Source organism: Ascaphus truei, unplaced genomic scaffold, assembly GCF_040206685.1.
Source record: "Ascaphus truei isolate aAscTru1 unplaced genomic scaffold, aAscTru1.hap1 HAP1_SCAFFOLD_1541, whole genome shotgun sequence".
Lineage (NCBI taxonomy): Eukaryota > Metazoa > Chordata > Amphibia > Anura > Ascaphidae > Ascaphus > Ascaphus truei.
The window spans coordinates 13,311-35,595 of NW_027454430.1; the positions used below are offsets into that span (position 1 = coordinate 13,311).

Here is a 22,285-nt window from a genome sequence, read left to right on the forward strand (position 1 = left end):
CACATGACCATATGTATACTGACTTAGTTCATGGCTGTGTTATTACATCATTACATGTGTAATTAAATCCGTGACATTCTCAGGCTCCCCCCTTCTGTGACAATCATACAGCCGGGCCGTTACATTGCAACACACTAATCCCGCCCCTAGTGACATCACCTGATCAGTAACCAGTCAGAGAAGCTAGCAGGCAAAGAACTACATTTCCCACAATGCACCTCGTGGAGTGTGGCTAGCAGCTACACCTTCTCTCACTAGTTTGTCTCCTGCGAGCTTCCGTACACAGCGTCTTGTTAGAGTGGGGCGTGGACATGTGTAAACTTCAATGGTGGGAAAATGAGACAGTTTTAGCTGCTAGCTGAGCAGTGGTACAGCGCTCTGTAGAAGGCGCTCTCAGTCGGGTGAGTGATTTTTCAATGTGTGTGTTTATTTCATTTCTCATTTTACTTTCACTTTAAGTACTGCATGCTTATTTTTTTCTTTGGGCATTTAGAGATTTAAGTGCTCTGTGAGCCGATTCCTCCATTGAAGGAGGAGCTATGAGGCCAACCTATCACAGCTACTGTACCATCTTCAGTTGCTTTCAGTATACTGATTAATCCACGGCACAGAATATGCAACTTCAAATACATCTATCAACTGTCTATATGTTAAGCCCCCGGACAAGCAAGTGGTGAAACATGCATGTCAGGACTTGTCTGTCTCATCTAGGATGTGGTGGTGATCTCAGCTGTTTCTCCTTCTCTCCGCTGAATCTTGCAGTCTGTGCTCCAAGCAACCCTGGGAGCATGTGCTGAGACTCACTCTCCCTGAACCTACGAGCAGTTAAGCTGTGGATATATGCTATCACTCTGCTGGACACTTTGCTGTACACTCAGGACTGGTCTAAGTACTTTTGCTACCTATTTTGGCTTGTTAGTTATATCTGCCAATTTTTTGCTCATCTGTGTGTTTCATATCTATAGGCTTGGATCATATTACTAACTTATATAATTAACTTATTCATTTCCTTGCTTGTTAGTTATACACTAGTTTCATACAAGCACTTCACACAGGGGGCTTCAACTTAGGTAGTACTTGACCGGCCGGTCTGAGTGTTCTCATTTCCATATATTTCTTGCCTCTACACTTTATTTACACACTTTGTACTTATTACTGCAGTGTAGCATTTTTCCCCACACCTTAAGGTTCAGTTTATAACAGCTTTGTAGGTCACCACTGCTCCTCATTTTAACCATTTATGTGTATGTGATTAATAAACCTTTATTGATACAATTTGTGTATGTTAGAGTGCTATTCAGGGGATTCTTTTTTTCTGTGTTAGTTTTCATATATATATGTGTGTGTGTGTGTGTGTGTGTATATATGTATATATTTATGTATATATATTTGTGTGTGTGTGACCTTGGGCAAGTCACTTCATATCCTCTGTGCCTCAGGCACCAATGTCATAGATTGTAAGCTCTATGGGGCAGGGACTTGTGTCTGCAAAATGTCTCTGTATAGCGCTACGTAAAACTAGCAGCGCTTTAAAAGAACATGCTGTTATTATTATTATATATAAATGTGTATGTATTTATTTATATAGCACTATTAATGTATACACTGGCGACACACTTTATTCGAGCTCAGCTAGTCCCACGAATTCGGGTATACCCGGGTGTATTGAGGTTTGTGACTGTTTTCTGCCCGAGTGCATTGAGGTATTTTCCAGGCAGGGATTGAAGCATTTTATTCCTGCTGGCTGCAATACTGCACAGTATATATATATATACTGCATTACAATTCATGAATTTATGCCATCTGGTAGACACGCGAAGCATTGCAGCCTATTAAATCCTAATCATTATCATTTAACAGATCAGCCGCCCGTCAGCCAGGCATGAACCCAGGCTGGGAAGGCAAACGCAACGGGGCTTGTCAGAGGTGAGGAGCGGCGCATTCCAGGTATCTGCCAGGTACATACTGGGTATTTGCTCGAATAAAGTGTGTCGGTGCAGTATAGCGTTTCACAGTAGTAATACATGTGAAAATCCTATAAATAACAAATACAAATATCAGGTCATGGGAATAAGTGATTTGGACATAAAAGTAACATTTCGGAAGTGTGGACAACTAATACATCTTGTAGATTGCCTTTACAGTGTGATGTCATTGATTCAGTAGATTGTGTGCAGACCAGGACTGCAGTACAGTGTCACTCACATGGATGACTTGCGTGGTAGAAGCTCAAGAACAAGGATGTCAAACTCCAGTCCTCGAGGGCAGCAAACAGGCCAGGTTTTCAGGATATCCCTACTGAAAACCTGGCCTGTTTGGGACCCTCGAGGACTGGAGTTTGACATGCATGCTCTAGACGGAGCACAGCTGTGGGTGGGAGGTGGATTTGCTTTGCATCAAATGGTTTGGAGCAAGGTTTATTGTATGTATTATCATAATAACAATGCAATGCTTAACTTTTATTTCAGGAGGGATGACTGCAGAACAGAAGTGAATATTGAAGCCATGTGTTCCTTTTCTTGCAAAAGAGAAAATTTGAAGGACAGTTGAACAGAATGAAAATTACTACACAGAGACAGATAAGCAATGTGTATATTTCTCATTTACCATTTAGTATTTGTCGTTTTATTGACTCCACACAATCCAGCTGCTACGGGTTTCACATTGAACATTTTCATCTCTACTCTACCCCTTCCTGTGATCTGAACCATGCAAGTTTTCATTGATTCAATACATCATGAGTAGAGTGTGGCTACAGTATGAAGTAAAGACCCAAGGACCACATCTACTACCATTCATAACAAGAACATGTGCAGTAGCGCACAGCTGCAGTTCTATGTGATTGTTATGAAAGGTTGAGGTGGTTCAATTCTATGAATCTGGAGTGGGATGGATCCTGTTTGCATCATATGGTTTCATCTAGGCCAGTAGATTATATAACTCTCAGTACAGGTTACACATGGCATCAGTATTAGTGATGTAAAGAGGAGGAAAGCTTCAATGTGGAGTACAAAGCCAAGTAATGTTGAAGTTACTCCTTTTACCATTTACTTGGTCAGTCTGTACTGTCTACTCCCCACACAGCTGCTAAGGGTCTTCCATTTTAAATACTTTCACCTCCTATTCTGCACTGCTTTGCTGCCCATTATTTAGAAATGCGTTCCAGTCATGTTTACCACTCTGAATCTCTCTGCAGTCATTGATTCAGCACATCATGGGTAGAGCATGGCTACAGATACAGCAAGCTATTATTATTTTACCGGCTGATCACCCATAATATTGCATTAAAACATAGAATATCACTTAATTTCCAAAAGATTCAGTGATGCTGATAATGCAGAATCTCACAACATTTCCCATCATAATGCCATAATGCACCAGAGGAAGAAATAATCCTTGCTATATCTGTACATTGTGTGACGTATTACCTCCATGACCATTGATAGCAAGTACATCTTCTGTGTAGAGCGGCTGTGTTATGATGCAGTTATTGATCATCATTGACATAATCACAAGAATCTTATGCAAAGGGAAATTGTCCGCAGCGAAGTGAGATGTGTGCCTGTTTTAAGTCCTCCAGCTTAACGCCCCTACACCTCCCACTACACAGACATACTTACTTATGCATACACTGACATCTGGCATACCTACACACACCCCAGGGCCACTTCCTTCCCCTGATGTCAGGGAGAGGATGGGCATGCAGAGTGCAGTAAGTCTCCACGTTACTCTGGCCAACAGTCTTGGCCTACCCCCAGCATCTGTCACCCACAACATCTGTTCCCTCCTTGTAAAGTGCTGAACTATCTCACCTGGGTCAGTGCTATAGCTGATCACAGTGCCCGATCATGATGTCACTGTGACAGGCAGCAGTGCAGATTGACCGGTCAATCAATGCAGTGCCGCACCATATGCACTAAATGAGATTTCCGTGCCCCCTGTCAGGTTACTCCCTGGGCAGTGACCCTGCTCACCCCCTCCCCTAGTTCCACCTCTGACCACAATTATCTCTCTTGGAGAGTGTAGCAAATTGGTGTTGGTGGAATCTCACCTCTGCCATGCATGGTCACAATCTGGGCACAGGACCCAAATAGTGGGCAATGTGGCACTTCTTACAGTAGAGAATAAGTAACTATATTCTTTACTTGTGTATTAAGGACCTTATTTGCATTAAAATTCAGTCCCCATGGGACCAAGACTTTCTGGCTTACTGAACAAAGTGGAATTATTTCGTAGAGGGTGGAGAATTGTATTTTATCTGAAATTACCCCCTCTGCACAAAATACAAACAATTATACACATACATGTACCTTGTGGAAGTTGTTGCCCTCTATCTTCCTGTGGTCTCTCCCTGTTTCTCACCGTGCCTCCTCCCATTTCCTTGCACCTCTGCGTCTCCGCATATATCCCTATACTCAGAGCCGGCTCCGGTCAGTGACATGGGATGCCCAAATATGAGCATATCCATACATGGGCATCCATGCCACTGACCGGAGCCCACTCTGTTGCGGATATGGAGAGAGACTGGGAGATTTACATCCCCTTATAATTCATATGGTGCATAGTACCGGCACGTATTGTTTTACCGTTACTGTGTACCTTCCTACTTTCACACTGGTACAGTATGTGCTGCAGTGGGACTGAGAGGGATATATTGGTAACACATAGTTATTGTTGGGGGAATTCAATCCATTTTGAAAATAGTAATGCAATGTTTTATACTTTTTTTTTTTTTGCAGTAATGAAGAATGAAAAAGTTCTGTTAAAATTGAATTGGAGGTGAACTGGAATCATCATCAACTCTGCACCAGTGTGAATTGATGTTCTTTAATGTTCTGATAAGGTACATGCAACATCTCTTCCTCAACCCCTACACCACTCTCTGCCTCTTGCCTCTCTCTCTCCACCTCCCTGCTAAGCGTATTAACCCATCTAATGTAATCCACATTCCATGTCTCACTTTACTCTTCACTTCTCACGTGCCCTCTGGAATGTCTGCTCTCTGACTAACAAGGTCTATTTGTACATGACCTCTTCTGCTCTCATCATCCACCACTTCTCATTCCCCTCACCCCTGTCCTACTAGATACCTCAGCTTAATTGAACTCTCTCCTCTGACATCTACCCTTATCTCTAACCTCTCCTCACTTTCTGCTTAAACTAACTATCTTGTTAACTTTTACAATGCTATCATCTCCTCCTCCTCCCTCCTCCTCCCTCCTCCCTCCTCCATTATATATTTATATGCCCCTTCTAGGCTCTGACACACTCATCCCTCTAAGGCCATGATTATCATGGGCACATGCTTGGTCATCCACAGTGCGTGCGAGCGATGCAGAGCCGCCTCGGACCTCAGTGCAGGGATTGCTGCATACCCCAGCATCTGTCACCCACAAACAATACACACACTAATACTCCCCACAATACACACTATAATACCTCCTCAATACTAATCTCTCCAATAATATTATAGCTCCAAACACAATATACACAACACCCTTACACAAGATACACAATCTAGTACTCTCCTCTGCACCTCTACACACAATATAATACTCCCACACACACAATATACACACTACCCTCCTACCCCCATAAAATACAACCAATAATACACACACACTTTGTGGATGTTGGGACCAGCTCCCGGCATGCACCAGTGAAAGAGAGAGGCCCGCAGAAGCTCGGAAGAACTCCCTCTCTCCATCCGTGCCTCCCTCCGTTTCCCATCTTCTCCCTGTCTCTCTCCCTCCCTTTCCTTGCATCTCCCTGCGTCTTTACGTATACCCAGTCAGTGACGGCTCTGGTCACGTGATGCCTTAATATGGGCTTATCCATATATGTTCATCCACGTCACTAATGTGATGCCCGCACTGTTGCGGAGCTGGTACTTACGACGCGCACTTATTGTTTTATCAGTACTGCGTACCTGACTCTACCGGCCTACTTTCAACACTAGTACAATAAGTGCTTCACTACGAGTGAGTGGGGAATATTGGCATCACACAGTCACTGTTGAATATGCCATTCAATCCATTTTGAAAATAGTAATGCAATGTGGTTTTGTTTTGTTTGCTTTTTGCAGTAATGAAGAATGGATAAGTTATATTAAAATTAAATTGGAGGGGAACTGGATTCAGCATTTCATCATGAACTCTGCACTTGTGAGAATTTACCTTCTTGAATGCCCTGACAGGTACACGCAACTTTAAGACTATAATCTGCTGTGCAAGCTTTCGTGCTATACCTCCCCCTCAGGTTTTGATTTATACATTTGCTCCCTCAAGTCATGTCCTCTAATATTTGAAAGCTCTCTCCTAGCATTTTCTCTCTACCACAGAACGTCATCCCAATGTAACCTCTCTCTTGTTCTCTCTGCTTGCTGTTTCCTCACTCCTCTGTTAAACTTTTCTAATTTCTCTAACTTCCACACTCCTGCTTTTATCCACATGTTCTCTTTCCTTCCCCTACCTTTGCATGTGTCTACACACTGCACCATTTGTACAGACCTCTATTGCAGCTATTTCTGCACTGCTCAATGAAAAGCACTCTTTAATATCCTATTCTCTGTGCCCCCTCTCTCTGCGCCCCCTCTTTTGGCGCCTCCTCTCTCTGCGCCCCCTCTCTCTGCGCCTATCTGTCTCATTCTCTCTACGTCCCTCTCTCTCTACATAGAGCTATCTCTGTCTCTCTCTACACCTATCTCTGTGTCTCCTTCTATGTTTGCTGATGTGTGGGATATCTCTTATAATCTTGAACCTGCTCATATACACATCGGGCCTCCCTGCCTCTGCCTCCCTGCTAAGAGTGTTAACCTATCTAATGTAATCCACATTCCTTTCCTTACTTTTCTCTTCCCTTCTCCTGTGCCCTCTGGAATGTCCACTCTTACTAACAAGGGTCTAGTTGTACATGACCTCTTCTGCTCTCATCATTCACAATCAGTCATTCCCCTCACCCCATCTTACCTGTCCCACTGATTTTCCTCTGCTTAATTAAACTCTCCTCTGACATCTACTCTAACCTCTCTGCTCTCTCTCTCTCTTTCTGCTTAAACTGACAATCTTATTAACTCTTACAATGCTATCCTCTATATGCCCCTTCAAGCTCTGACACACTCGTCCCTCTAACCCACACCCTTGGCTAAATTCCCAAACATGTTCATCACACTTCCACTCGCTGTTCTTAATGCCTATGAAGGAAATCTCACACTTGATGTTTGATTTTTCTACAGTAAAAATGTCTCCAGTCCTGTATAAAGCTGCTCTCTGGGGCCAAACCACACTACTTTTTTTTCCATATTCATCAACACACAAATTTAATTTACGCTGTCTTTTTTCCCCTGTATTTGACTCCCTCCACTAACCTTCTTCTCACACTTGCCATCCTTCCTTCACTTCTCCTCAAGCATTTGACTACTTCAGAGGCAAGGTGGATGCCACCCACAAGGAGATTCCTTCTGTCCCTTCCCCCTTCTCTCCTTCTACCTAATTCTCCTTCTGCATTTGACTCCTTTTCTTCTCTTACAGAGCTGGAAGCTAATCATCTTCTCTTCTCCCTCTACCACATGCCCTCTAGATCGTATCCCCTCACACCTTACTGCATCTCTTAGTCCCCACTCTCACCCACATCTTCAATTCCTCCCTATTCTCTGGCTCTTTACCCTCTTACTTTAAGCCTGTAGTGGTCACCCTTTTCTCAGAAACAACCTACACCCTATACTAACCCTATACTAACTACCGCCCTGTATCCCTCCTGCTGTTTGTCTCCTAATTGCTAGAATGTCAACATTCTTAAATCACATTCCCTCCTGGATCCTTTACAACCTGCCTTTCGTACAGCTCGTTCTACAGACTGTGCTTAAAGCAAATTCCCAAGGTCACTTTTCCCTACTAATCCTACTTGATCTATCTGCTGCGTTTGATGCTCTCAATCACTCTCCTCCTTCATATTCTAAACTCTCTCTTGGTATCCGTAACACAGTTCTATCCTGGTTTTCATCATAACTTTCCTGTCACACATTCTCCATCTCTGTTGCTAACATGTCTTCGTCTTCTATTGATCTGTCTGTGGGTATACATCAGGGCTCTGTTCTGAGATCTCTCTTTCTCTCTACATACTATCATTTGGTGACCTCATCAACTCTTTGTGACAATCCTATAAATAACAAATACAAATATCAGGTCATGGGAATAAGTGATTTGGACATAAAAGTAACATTTCGGAAGTGTGGACAACTAATACATCTTGTAGATTGCCTTTACAGTGTGATGTCATTGATTCAGTAGATTGTGTGCAGACCAGGACTGCAGTACAGTGTCACTCACATGGATGACTTGCGTGGTAGAAGCTCAAGAACAAGGATGTCAAACTCCAGTCCTCGAGGGCAGCAAACAGGCCAGGTTTTCAGGATATCCCTACTGAAAACCTGGCCTGTTTGGGACCCTCGAGGACTGGAGTTTGACATGCATGCTCTAGAAGGAGCACAGCTGTGGGTGGGAGGTGGATTTGCTTTGCATCAAATGGTTTGGAGCAAGGTTTATTGTATGTATTATCATAATAACAATGCAATGCTTAACTTTTATTTCAGGAGGGATGACTGCAGAACAGAAGTGAATATTTAAGCCATGTGTTCCTTTTCTTGCAAAAGAGAAAATTTGAAGGACAGTTGAAGAGAAGGAAAATTACTACACAGAGACAGATAAGCAATGTGTATATTTCTCATTTACCATTTAGTATTTGTCGTTTTATTGACTCCACACAATCCGGCTGCTACGGGTTTCACATTGAATATTTTCATCTCTACTCTACCCCTTCCTGTGATCTGAACCATGCAAGTTTTCGTTGATTCAATACATCATGAGTAGAGGGTGGCTACAGTATGAAGTAAAGACCCAAGGACCACATCTACTACCATTCATAACAAGAACATGTGCAGTAGCGCACAGCTGCAGTTCTATGTGATTGTTATGAAAGGTTGAGGTGGTTCAATTCTATGAATCTGGAGTGGGATGGATCCTGTTTGCATCATATGGTTTCATCTAGGCCAGTAGATTATATAACTCTCAGTACAGGTTACACATGGCATCAGTATTAGTGATTTAAAGAGGAGGAAAGCTTCAATGTGGAGAACAAAGCCAAGTAATGTTGAAGTTACTCCTTTTACCATTTACTTGGTCAGTCTGTACTGTCTACTCTCCACACAGCTGCTAAGGATCTTCCATTTTAAATACTTTCACCTCCTATTCTGCACTGCTTTGCTGCCCATTATTCAGAGATGCGTTCCAGTCATGTTTAGCACTCTGAATCTCTCTGCAGTCATTGGTTCAGCACATCATGGGTAGAGCATGGCTACAGATACAGCAAGCTATTATTATTTTACCGGCTGATCACCCATAATATTGCATTAAAACATAGAATATCACTTAATTTCCAAAAGATTCAGTGATGCTGATAATGCAGAATCTCACAACATTTCCCATCATAATGCCATAATGCACAAGTGGGAGAAATAATCCTTGCTATATCTGTACATTGTGTGACGTATTACCTCAATGACCAATGAGAGCAAGTACATCTTCTGTATAGAGCGGCTGTGTTATGATGCAGTTATTGATCATCATTGACATAATCACAAGAATCTTATGCAAAGGGAAATTGTCCGCAGCGAAGTGAGATTTCAGCCCCCAAACGTCTGTAATATTAATGCAATGTCTTACTTTTGTTGCAGTGAACACTGAAGAGACGGATCTACTACAACACTGTACAGGATGAGCATACGCTACAAGCAGCAAAATGATCTTGCAGTTGACAGTATGTTGTTCTGGTAATGTGCACAATTATTATTTATGGGCTACACACCACAGTGCTGGACATATTCTGTTAACTTCAACTCTACTCCTAACATGGAGATGTCTTCCTGGTGTTACTGATTCAGTACATCATATGCACAGTGTGGTTATGATATGATGGATTGATTTAATGAACCCACCAACCAATGATGACATCTGCATCATCTTCTGTAAAGTGCAGCTACAGCATGATATTATCAGCATTTGGTGCGGTATAATCAGAGGTATCTATGTGCTTTTGTGCCTGTTTTAAGTCCTCCAGCTTAACGCCCCTACACCTCCCACTACACAGGCATACTTACTTATGCATACACTGACATCTGGCATACCTACACACACCCCAGGGCCACTTCCTTCCCCTGATGTCAGGGAGAGGATGGGCATGCAGAGTGCAGTAAGTCTCCACGTTACTCTGGCCAACAGTCTTGGCCTACAGTCTTGGCCTACCTCCAGCATCTGTCACCCACAACATCTGTTCCCTCCTTGTAAAGTGCTGAACTATCTCACCTGGGTCAGTGCTATAGCTGATCACAGTGCCCGATCAGGATGTCACTGTGACAGGCAGCAGTGCAGATTGACCGGTCAATCAATGCAGTGCCGCAACATATGCACTAAATGAGATTTCCGTGCCCCCAGTCAGGTTACTCCCTGGGCAGTGACCCTGCTCACACCCTCCCCTAGTTCCACCTCTGATCACAATTATCTCTCTTGGAGAGTGTAGCAAATTGGAGTTGGGGGAATCTCACCTCTGCCATGCATGGTCACAATCTGGGCACAGGACCCAAATAGTGGGCAATGTGGCACTTCTTACAGTAGAGAATAAGTAACTTTATTCTTTACTTGTGTATTAAGGACCTTATTTGCATTAAATTCAGTCCACATGGGACCAAGACTTTCTGGCTTACTGAACAAAGTGGAATTGTTTCGTAGAGGGTGGAGAATTGTATTTTATCTGAAATTACCCCCTCTGCACAAAATACAAACAATTATACCCATACAAGTACCTTGTGGAAGTTGTTGCCCTCTATCTTCCTGTGGTCTCTCCCTGTTTCTCACCGTGCCTCCTCCCATTTCCTTGCACCTCTGCGTCTCCGCATATATCCCTATACTCAGAGCCGGCTCCGGTCAGTGACATGGGATGCCCAAATATGAGCATACCCATATATGGGCATCCATGCCACTGACCGGAGCCCGCTCTGTTGCGGATATGGAGAGAGACTGGGAGATTTACATCCCCTTATAATTCATATGGTGCATAGTACCGGCACGTATTGTTTTACCGGTACTGTGTACCTTCCTACTTTCACACTGGTACAGTATATGCTGCAGTGGGACTGAGAGGGATATATTGGTAACACATAGTCATTGTTGGGGGAATTCAATCCATTTTGAAAATAGTAATGAAATGTTTTTTACTTTTCTTTTTTTTCAGTAATGAAGAATGAAACATTTCTGTTAAAATTGAATTGGAGGTGAACTGGATTCATCATCAACTCTGCACAAGTGTGAATTGATGTTCTTTAATGTTCTGATAAGGTACATGCAACATCTCTTCCTCAACCCCTGCACCACTCTCTGCCTCTTGCCTCTCTCTCTCCACCTCCCTGCTAAGCGTATTAACCCATCTAATGTAATCCACATTCCATGTCTCACTTTACTCTTCACTTCTCACGTGCCCTCTGGAATGACTGCTCTCTGACTAACAAGGTCTATTTGTACATGACCTCTTCTGCTCTCATCATCCACCACCTCTCATTCCCCTCACCCCTGTCCTACTCGATACCTCAGCTTAATTGAACTCTCTCCTCTGACATCTACCCTTATCTCTAACCTCTCCTCACTTTCTGCTTAAACTAACTATCTTGTTAACTTTTACAATGCTATCATCTCCTCCTCCTCCCTCCTCCTCCTCCCTCCTCCTCCTCCCTCCTCCATCATATATATGCCCCTTCTAGGCTCTGACACACTCATCCCTCTAAGGCCATGATTATCATGGGCACATGCTTGGTCATCCACAGTGTGTGCGAGCGATGCAGAGCCGCCTCGGACCTCAGTGCAGGGATTGCTGCATACCCCCAGCATCTGTCACCCACAAACAATACACACACTAATACTCCCCACAATACACACTATAATACCTCCTCAATACTAATCTCCCCAATAATATTATAGCTCCAAACACAATATACACAACACCCTTACACAAGATACACAATCTAGTACTCTCCTCTGCACCTCTACACACAATATAATACTCCCACACACACAATATACACACTACCCTCCTACCCCCATAAAATACAACCAATAATACACACACACTTTGTGGATGTTGGGACCAGCTCCCGGCATGCACCAGTGAAAGAGAGAGGCCCGCAGAAGCTCGGAAGAACTCCCTCCATCCGTGCCTTCCTCCGTTTCACATCTTCTCCCTGTCTCTCTCCCTCCCTTTCCTTGCATCTCCCTGCGTCTTTACGTATACCCAGTCAGTGACGGCTCTGGTCACGTGATGCCTTAATATGGGCTTATCCATATATGTTCATCCACGTCACTAATGTGATGCCTGCACTGTTGCGGAGCTGGTACTTACGACGGGCACTTATTGTTTTATCAGTACTGCGTACCTGACTCTACCGGCCTACTTTCAACACTAGTACAATATGTGCTTCACTACGAGTGAGTGGGGAATATTGGCATCACACAGTCACTGTTGAATATGCCATTCAATCCATTTTGAAAATAGTAATGCAATGTGGTTTGGTTTTGTTTGCTTTTTGCAGTAATGAAGAATGGAAAAGTTATATTAAAATTAAATTGGAGGGGGACTAGATTCAGCATTTCATCATGAACTCTGCACTTGTGAGAATTTAACTTCTTGAATACCCTGACAGGTACACGCAACATTAAGACTATAATCTGCTGTGCAAGCTTTCGTGCTATACCTCCCCCTCAGGTTTTGATTTATACATTTGCTCCCTCAATTCATGTCCTCTAATATTTGAAAGCTCTCTCCTAGCATTTTCTCTTTACCACAGAACGTCATCCCAATGTAACCTCTCTCTTGTTCTTTCTGCTTGCTGTTTCCTCACTCCTCTGTTAAACTTTTCTAATTTCTCTAACTTCCACACTCCTGCTTTTATCCACATGTTCTCCTCTTTCCTTCCCCTACCTTTGCATGTGTCTACACACTGCACCATTTGTACAGACCTCTATTGCAGCTATTTCTGCACTGCTCAATGAAAAGCACTCTTTAATATCCTATTCTCTGGGCCCCCTCTCTCTGCGCCCCCTCTTTTGGCGCCTCCTCTCTCTGCGCCCCCTCTCTCTGCGCCTATCTGTCTCATTCTCTCTACGTCCCTCTCTCTCTACATAGAGCTATCTCTGTCTCTCTCTACACCTATCTCTGTGTCTCCTTCTATGTTTGCTGATGTGTGGGATATCTCTTATAATCTTGAACCTGCTCATATACACATCGGGCCTCCCTGCTAAGAGTGTTAACCTATCTAATGTAATCCACATTCCTTTCCTTACTTTTCTCTTCCCTTCTCCTATGCCATCTGGAATGTCCGTTCTCTGACTAACAAGGCTCTAGTTGTACATGACCTCTTCTGCTCTCATCATTCACAATCAGTCATTCCCCTCACCCCATCTTACCTGTCCCACTGATTTGCCTCTGCTTAATTAAACTCTCCTCTGACATCTACTCTAACCTCTCTGCTCTCTCTCTTTCCGCTTAAACTAACAATCTTATTAACTCTTACAATGCTATCCTCCTATCTATATGCCCCCTCTAGGCTCTGACACACTTGTCCCTCTAGCCCACACCCTTGGCTAAATTCCCAAACATGTTCATCACACTTCCACTCGCTGTTCTTAATGCCTATGAAGGAAATCACACAATTGATATTTGATTTTTCTACAGTAAAAATGTCTCCAGTCCTGTATAAAGCTGCTCTCTGGGGCCAAACCACACTACTTTTTTTTCACATTCATCAACACTCAAATTTAATTTACGCTGTCTTTTTTTCCCTGTATTTGACTCCCTCCACTAACCTTCTCCTCACACTTGCCATCCTTCCTTCACTTCTCCTCAAGCATTTGACTACTTCAGAGGCAAGGTGGATGCCACCCACAAGGAGATTCCTTCTGTCCCTTCCCCCTTCTCTCCTTCTACCTAATTCTCCTTCTGCATTTGACTCCTTTTCTTCTCTTACAGAGCTGGAAGCTAATCATCTTCTCTTCTCCCTCTACCACATGCCCTCTAGATCGTATCCCCTCACACCTTACTGCATCTCTTAGTCCCCACTCTCACCCACATCTTCAATTCCTCCCTATTCTCTGGCTCTTTACCCTCTTACTTTAAGCCTGTAGTGGTCACCCTTTTCTCAGAAACAACCTACACCCTATGTGCCTTACTAACTACCGCCCTGTATCCCTCCTGCTGTTTGTCTCCTAATTGCTAGAATGTCAACATTCTTAAATCACATTCCCTCCTGGATCCTTTACAACCTGCCTTTCGTACAGCTCGTTCTACAGACTGTGCTTAAAGCAAATTCCCAAGGTCACTTTTCCCTACTAATCCTACTTGATCTATCTGCTGCGTTTGATGCTCTCAATCACTCTCCTCCTTCATATTCTAAACTCTCTCTTGGTATCCGTAACACAGTTCTATCCTGGTTTTCATCATAACTTTCCTGTCACACATTCTCCATCTCTGTTGCTAACATGTCTTCGTCTTCTATTGATCTGTCTGTGGGTATACATCAGGGCTCTGTTCTGAGATCTCTCTTTCTCTCTACATACTATCATTTGGTGACCTCATCAACTCTTTGTGACAATCCTATAAATAACAAATACAAATATCAGGTCATGGGAATAAGTGATTTGGACATAAAAGTAACATTTCGGAAGTGTGGACAACTAATACATCTTGTAGATTGCCTTTACAGTGTGATGTCATTGATTCAGTAGATTGTGTGCAGACCAGGACTGCAGTACAGTGTCACTCACATGGATGACTTGCGTGGTAGAAGCTCAAGAACAAGGATGTCAAACTCCAGTCCTCGAGGGCAGCAAACAGGCCAGGTTTTCAGGATATCCCTACTGAAAACCTGGCCTGTTTGGGACCCTCGAGGACTGGAGTTTGACATGCATGCTCTAGAAGGAGCACAGCTGTGGGTGGGAGGTGGATTTGCTTTGCATCAAATGGTTTGGAGCAAGGTTTATTGTATGTATTATCATAATAACAATGCAATGCTTAACTTTTATTTCAGGAGGGATGACTGCAGAACAGAAGTGAATATTTAAGCCATGTGTTCCTTTTCTTGCAAAAGAGAAAATTTGAAGGACAGTTGAAGAGAAGGAAAATTACTACACAGAGACAGATAAGCAATGTGTATATTTCTCATTTACCATTTAGTATTTGTCGTTTTATTGACTCCACACAATCCGGCTGCTACGGGTTTCACATTGAATATTTTCATCTCTACTCTACCCCTTCCTGTGATCTGAACCATGCAAGTTTTCGTTGATTCAATACATCATGAGTAGAGTGTGGCTACAGTATGAAGTAAAGACCCAAGGACCACATCTACTACCATTCATAACAAGAACATGTGCAGTAGCGCACAGCTGCAGTTCTATGTGATTGTTATGAAAGGTTGAGGTGGTTCAATTCTATGAATCTGGAGTGGGATGGATCCTGTTTGCATCATATGGTTTCATCTAGGCCAGTAGATTATATAACTCTCAGTACAGGTTACACATGGCATCAGTATTAGTGATTTAAAGAGGAGGAAAGCTTCAATGTGGAGAACAAAGCCAAGTAATGTTGAAGTTACTCCTTTTACCATTTACTTGGTCAGTCTGTACTGTCTACTCTCCACACAGCTGCTAAGGATCTTCCATTTTAAATACTTTCACCTCCTATTCTGCACTGCTTTGCTGCCCATTATTCAGAGATGCGTTCCAGTCATGTTTAGCACTCTGAATCTCTCTGCAGTCATTGGTTCAGCACATCATGGGTAGAGCATGGCTACAGATACAGCAAGCTATTATTATTTTACCGGCTGATCACCCATAATATTGCATTAAAACATAGAATATCACTTAATTTCCAAAAGATTCAGTGATGCTGATAATGCAGAATCTCACAACATTTCCCATCATAATGCCATAATGCACAAGTGGGAGAAATAATCCTTGCTATATCTGTACATTGTGTGACGTATTACCTCAATGACCAATGAGAGCAAGTACATCTTCTGTATAGAGCGGCTGTGTTATGATGCAGTTATTGATCATCATTGACATAATCACAAGAATCTTATGCAAAGGGAAATTGTCCGCAGCGAAGTGAGATTTCAGCCCCCAAACGTCTGTAATATTAATGCAATGTCTTACTTTTGTTGCAGTGAACACTGAAGAGACGGATCTACTACAACACTGTACAGGATGAGCATACGCTACAAGCAGCAAAATGATCTTGCAGTTGACAGTATGTTGTTCTGGTAATGTGCACAATTATTATTTATGGGCTACACACCACAGTGCTGGACATATTCTGTTAACTTCAACTCTACTCCTAACATGGAGATGTCTTCCTGGTGTTACTGATTCAGTACATCATATGCACAGTGTGGTTATGATATGATGGATTGATTTAATGAACCCACCAACCAATGATGACATCTGCATCATCTTCTGTAAAGTGCAGCTACAGCATGATATTATCAGCATTTGGTGCGGTATAATCAGAGGTATCTATGTGCTTTTGTGCCTGTTTTAAGTCCTCCAGCTTAACGCCCCTACACCTCCCACTACACAGGCATACTTACTTATGCATACACTGACATCTGGCATACCTACACACACCCCAGGGCCACTTCCTTCCCCTGATGTCAGGGAGAGGATGGGCATGCAGAGTGCAGTAAGTCTCCACGTTACTCTGGCCAACAGTCTTGGCCTACCTCCAGCATCTGTCACCCACAACATCTGTTCCCTCCTTGTAAAGTGCTGAACTATCTCACCTGGGTCAGTGCTATAGCTGATCACAGTGCCCGATCAGGATGTCACTGTGACAGGCAGCAGTGCAGATTGACCGGTCAATCAATGCAGTGCCGCAACATATGCACTAAATGAGATTTCCGTGCCCCCAGTCAGGTTACTCCCTGGGCAGTGACCCTGCTCACACCCTCCCCTAGTTCCACCTCTGATCACAATTATCTCTCTTGGAGAGTGTAGCAAATTGGAGTTGGGGGAATCTCACCTCTGCCATGCATGGTCACAATCTGGGCACAGGACCCAAATAGTGGGCAATGTGGCACTTCTTACAGTAGAGAATAAGTAACTTTATTCTTTACTTGTGTATTAAGGACCTTATTTGCATTAAATTCAGTCCACATGGGACCAAGACTTTCTGGCTTACTGAACAAAGTGGAATTGTTTCGTAGAGGGTGGAGAATTGTATTTTATCTGAAATTACCCCCTCTGCACAAAATACAAACAATTATACCCATACAAGTACCTTGTGGAAGTTGTTGCCCTCTATCTTCCTGTGGTCTCTCCCTGTTTCTCACCGTGCCTCCTCCCATTTCCTTGCACCTCTGCGTCTCCGCATATATCCCTATACTCAGAGCCGGCTCCGGTCAGTGACATGGGATGCCCAAATATGAGCATACCCATATATGGGCATCCATGCCACTGACCGGAGCCCGCTCTGTTGCGGATATGGAGAGAGACTGGGAGATTTACATCCCCTTATAATTCATATGGTGCATAGTACCGGCACGTATTGTTTTACCGGTACTGTGTACCTTCCTACTTTCACACTGGTACAGTATATGCTGCAGTGGGACTGAGAGGGATATATTGGTAACACATAGTCATTGTTGGGGGAATTCAATCCATTTTGAAAATAGTAATGAAATGTTTTTTACTTTTCTTTTTTTTCAGTAATGAAGAATGAAACATTTCTGTTAAAATTGAATTGGAGGTGAACTGGATTCATCATCAACTCTGCACCAGTGTGAATTGATGTTCTTTAATGTTCTGATAAGGTACATGCAACATCTCTTCCTCAACCCCTGCACCACTCTCTGCCTCTTGCCTCTCTCTCTCCACCTCCCTGCTAAGCGTATTAACCCATGCCCTCTAGATCGTATCCCCTCACACCTTACTGCATCTCTTAGTCCCCACTCTCACCCACATCTTCAATTCCTCCCTATTCTCTGGCTCTTTACCCTCTTACTTTAAGCCTGTAGTGGTCACCCTTTTCTCAGAAACAACCTACACCCTATGTGCCTTACTAACTACCGCCCTGTATCCCTCCTGCTGTTTGTCTCCTAATTGCTAGAATGTCAACATTCTTAAATCACATTCCCTCCTGGATCCTTTACAACCTGCCTTTCGTACAGCTCGTTCTACAGACTGTGCTTAAAGCAAATTCCCAAGGTCACTTTTCCCTACTAATCCTACTTGATCTATCTGCTGCGTTTGATGCTCTCAATCACTCTCCTCCTTCATATTCTAAACTCTCTCTTGGTATCCGTAACACAGTTCTATCCTGGTTTTCATCATAACTTTCCTGTCACACATTCTCCATCTCTGTTGCTAACATGTCTTCGTCTTCTATTGATCTGTCTGTGGGTATACATCAGGGCTCTGTTCTGAGATCTCTCTTTCTCTCTACATACTATCATTTGGTGACCTCATCAACTCTTTGTGACAATCCTATAAATAACAAATACAAATATCAGGTCATGGGAATAAGTGATTTGGACATAAAAGTAACATTTCGGAAGTGTGGACAACTAATACATCTTGTAGATTGCCTTTACAGTGTGATGTCATTGATTCAGTAGATTGTGTGCAGACCAGGACTGCAGTACAGTGTCACTCACATGGATGACTTGCGTGGTAGAAGCTCAAGAACAAGGATGTCAAACTCCAGTCCTCGAGGGCCGCAAACAGGCCAGGTTTTCAGGATATCCCTACTGAAAACCTGGCCTGTTTGGGACCCTCGAGGACTGGAGTTTGACATGCATGCTCTAGAAGGAGCACAGCTGTGGGTGGGAGGTGGATTTGCTTTGCATCAAATGGTTTGGAGCAAGGTTTATTGTATGTATTATCATAATAACAATGCAATGCTTAACTTTTATTTCAGGAGGGATGACTGCAGAACAGAAGTGAATATTGAAGCCATGTGTTCCTTTTCTTGCAAAAGAGAAAATTTGAAGGACAGTTGAAGAGAAGGAAAATTACTACACAGAGACAGATAAGCAATGTGTATATTTCTCATTTACCATTTAGTATTTGTCGTTTTATTGACTCCACACAATCCGGCTGCTACGGGTTTCACATTGAATATTTTCATCTCTACTCTACCCCTTCCTGTGATCTGAACCATGCAGGTTTTCGTTGATTCAATACATCATGAGTAGAGGGTGGCTACAGTATGAAGTAAAGACCCAAGGACCACATCTACTACCATTCATAACAAGAACATGTGCAGTAGCGCACAGCTGCAGTTCTATGTGATTGTTATGAAAGGTTGAGGTGGTTCAATTCTATGAATCTGGAGTGGGATGGATCCTGTTTGCATCATATGGTTTCATCTAGGCCAGTAGATTATATAACTCTCAGTACAGGTTACACATGGCATCAGTATTAGTGATTTAAAGAGGAGGAAAGCTTCAATGTGGAGAACAAAGCCAAGTAATGTTGAAGTTACTCCTTTTACCATTTACTTGGTCAGTCTGTACTGTCTACTCCCCACACAGCTGCTAAGGATCTTCCATTTTAAATACTTTCACCTCCTATTCTGCACTGCTTTGCTGCCCATTATTCAGAGATGCGTTCCAGTCATGTTTAGCACTCTGAATCTCTCTGCAGTCATTGGTTCAGCACATCATGGGTAGAGCATGGCTACAGATACAGCAAGCTATTATTATTTTACCGGCTGATCACCCATAATATTGCATTAAAACATAGAATATCACTTAATTTCCAAAAGATTCAGTGATGCTGATAATGCAGAATCTCACAACATTTCCCATCATAATGCCATAATGCACAAGTGGGAGAAATAATCCTTGCTATATCTGTACATTGTGTGACGTATTACCTCAATGACCAATGAGAGCAAGTACATCTTCTGTATAGAGCGGCTGTGTTATGATGCAGTTATTGATCATCATTGACATAATCACAAGAATCTTATGCAAAGGGAAATTGTCCGCAGCGAAGTGAGATTTCAGCCCCCAAACGTCTGTAATATTAATGCAATGTCTTACTTTTGTTGCAGTGAACACTGAAGAGACGGATCTACTACAACACTGTACAGGATGAGCATACGCTACAAGCAGCAAAATGATCTTGCAGTTGACAGTATGTTGTTCTGGTAATGTGCACAATTATTATTTATGGGCTACACACCACAGTGCTGGACATATTCTGTTAACTTCAACTCTACTCCTAACATGGAGATGTCTTCCTGGTGTTACTGATTCAGTACATCATATGCACAGTGTGGTTATGATATGATGGATTGATTTAATGAACCCACCAACCAATGATGACATCTGCATCATCTTCTGTAAAGTGCAGCTACAGCATGATATTATCAGCATTTGGTGCGGTATAATCAGAGGTATCTATGTGCTTTTGTGCCTGTTTTAAGTCCTCCAGCTTAACGCCCCTACACCTCCCACTACACAGGCATACTTACTTATGCATACACTGACATCTGGCATACCTACACACACCCCAGGGCCACTTCCTTCCCCTGATGTCAGGGAGAGGATGGGCATGCAGAGTGCAGTAAGTCTCCACGTTACTCTGGCCAACAGTCTTGGCCTACCTCCAGCATCTGTCACCCACAACATCTGTTCCCTCCTTGTAAAGTGCTGAACTATCTCACCTGGGTCAGTGCTATAGCTGATCACAGTGCCCGATCAGGATGTCACTGTGACAGGCAGCAGTGCAGATTGACCGGTCAATCAATGCAGTGCCGCAACATATGCACTAAATGAGATTTCCGTGCCCCCAGTCAGGTTACTCCCTGGGCAGTGACCCTGCTCACACCCTCCCCTAGTTCCACCTCTGATCACAATTATCTCTCTTGGAGAGTGTAGCAAATTGGAGTTGGGGGAATCTCACCTCTGCCATGCATGGTCACAATCTGGGCACAGGACCCAAATAGTGGGCAATGTGGCACTTCTTACAGTAGAGAATAAGTAACTTTATTCTTTACTTGTGTATTAAGGACCTTCTTTGCATTAAATTCAGTCCACATGGGACCAAGACTTTCTGGCTTACTGAACAAAGTGGAATTGTTTCGTAGAGGGTGGAGAATTGTATTTTATCTGAAATTACCCCCTCTGCACAAAATACAAACAATTATACCCATACAAGTACCTTGTGGAAGTTGTTGCCCTCTATCTTCCTGTGGTCTCTCCCTGTTTCTCACCGTGCCTCCTCCCATTTCCTTGCACCTCTGCGTCTCCGCATATATCCCTATACTCAGAGCCGGCTCCGGTCAGTGACATGGGATGCCCAAATATGAGCATACCCATATATGGGCATCCATGCCACTGACCGGAGCCCGCTCTGTTGCGGATATGGAGAGAGACTGGGAGATTTACATCCCCTTATAATTCATATGGTGCATAGTACCGGCACGTATTGTTTTACCGGTACTGTGTACCTTCCTACTTTCACACTGGTACAGTATATGCTGCAGTGGGACTGAGAGGGATATATTGGTAACACATAGTCATTGTTGGGGGAATTCAATCCATTTTGAAAATAGTAATGAAATGTTTTTTACTTTTCTTTTTTTTCAGTAATGAAGAATGAAACATTTCTGTTAAAATTGAATTGGAGGTGAACTGGATTCATCATCAACTCTGCACCAGTGTGAATTGATGTTCTTTAATGTTCTGATAAGGTACATGCAACATCTCTTCCTCAACCCCTGCACCACTCTCTGCCTCTTGCCTCTCTCTCTCCACCTCCCTGCTAAGCGTATTAACCCATCTAATGTAATCCACATTCCATGTCTCACTTTACTCTTCACTTCTCACGTGCCCTCTGGAATGACTGCTCTCTGACTAACAAGGTCTATTTGTACATGACCTCTTCTGCTCTCATCATCCACCACCTCTCATTCCCCTCACCCCTGTCCTACTCGATACCTCAGCTTAATTGAACTCTCTCCTCTGACATCTACCCTTATCTCTAACCTCTCCTCACTTTCTGCTTAAACTAACTATCTTGTTAACTTTTACAATGCTATCATCTCCTCCTCCTCCCTCCTCCTCCTCCCTCCTCCTCCTCCCTCCTCCATCATATATATGCCCCTTCTAGGCTCTGACACACTCATCCCTCTAAGGCCATGATTATCATGGGCACATGCTTGGTCATCCACAGTGTGT

The 22,285-nt window shown here is 43.1% G+C and overlaps 1 long non-coding RNA gene across 11 annotated transcripts in view; it reads left to right on the forward strand.

Moving 5' to 3' along the window:
- Positions 1 to 297: 297 nt before the first annotated feature.
- The window catches only part of LOC142476285 (uncharacterized), a 64,636-nt gene continuing 42,648 nt past the window's right edge, over positions 298 to 22,285 (forward strand). For 7 of the 11 annotated variants that reach the window (XR_012791501.1, XR_012791500.1, XR_012791506.1 and 4 more), the window contains exons 1-14: positions 298 to 401; positions 2,469 to 2,590; positions 4,740 to 4,843; positions 6,086 to 6,196; positions 8,591 to 8,710; positions 9,731 to 9,826; positions 11,284 to 11,387; positions 12,632 to 12,742; positions 15,125 to 15,244; positions 16,265 to 16,360; positions 17,805 to 17,908; positions 19,015 to 19,134; positions 20,155 to 20,250; positions 21,695 to 21,798. This is a non-coding gene — a long non-coding RNA (uncharacterized LOC142476285). The remainder of the gene's footprint in view (positions 402 to 2,468; positions 2,591 to 4,739; positions 4,844 to 6,085; positions 6,197 to 8,590; positions 8,711 to 9,730; positions 9,827 to 11,283; positions 11,388 to 12,631; positions 12,743 to 15,124; positions 15,245 to 16,264; positions 16,361 to 17,804; positions 17,909 to 19,014; positions 19,135 to 20,154; positions 20,251 to 21,694; positions 21,799 to 22,285) is intronic. The other 4 variants (XR_012791509.1, XR_012791502.1, XR_012791508.1 and 1 more) reach the window with 4 other exon arrangements.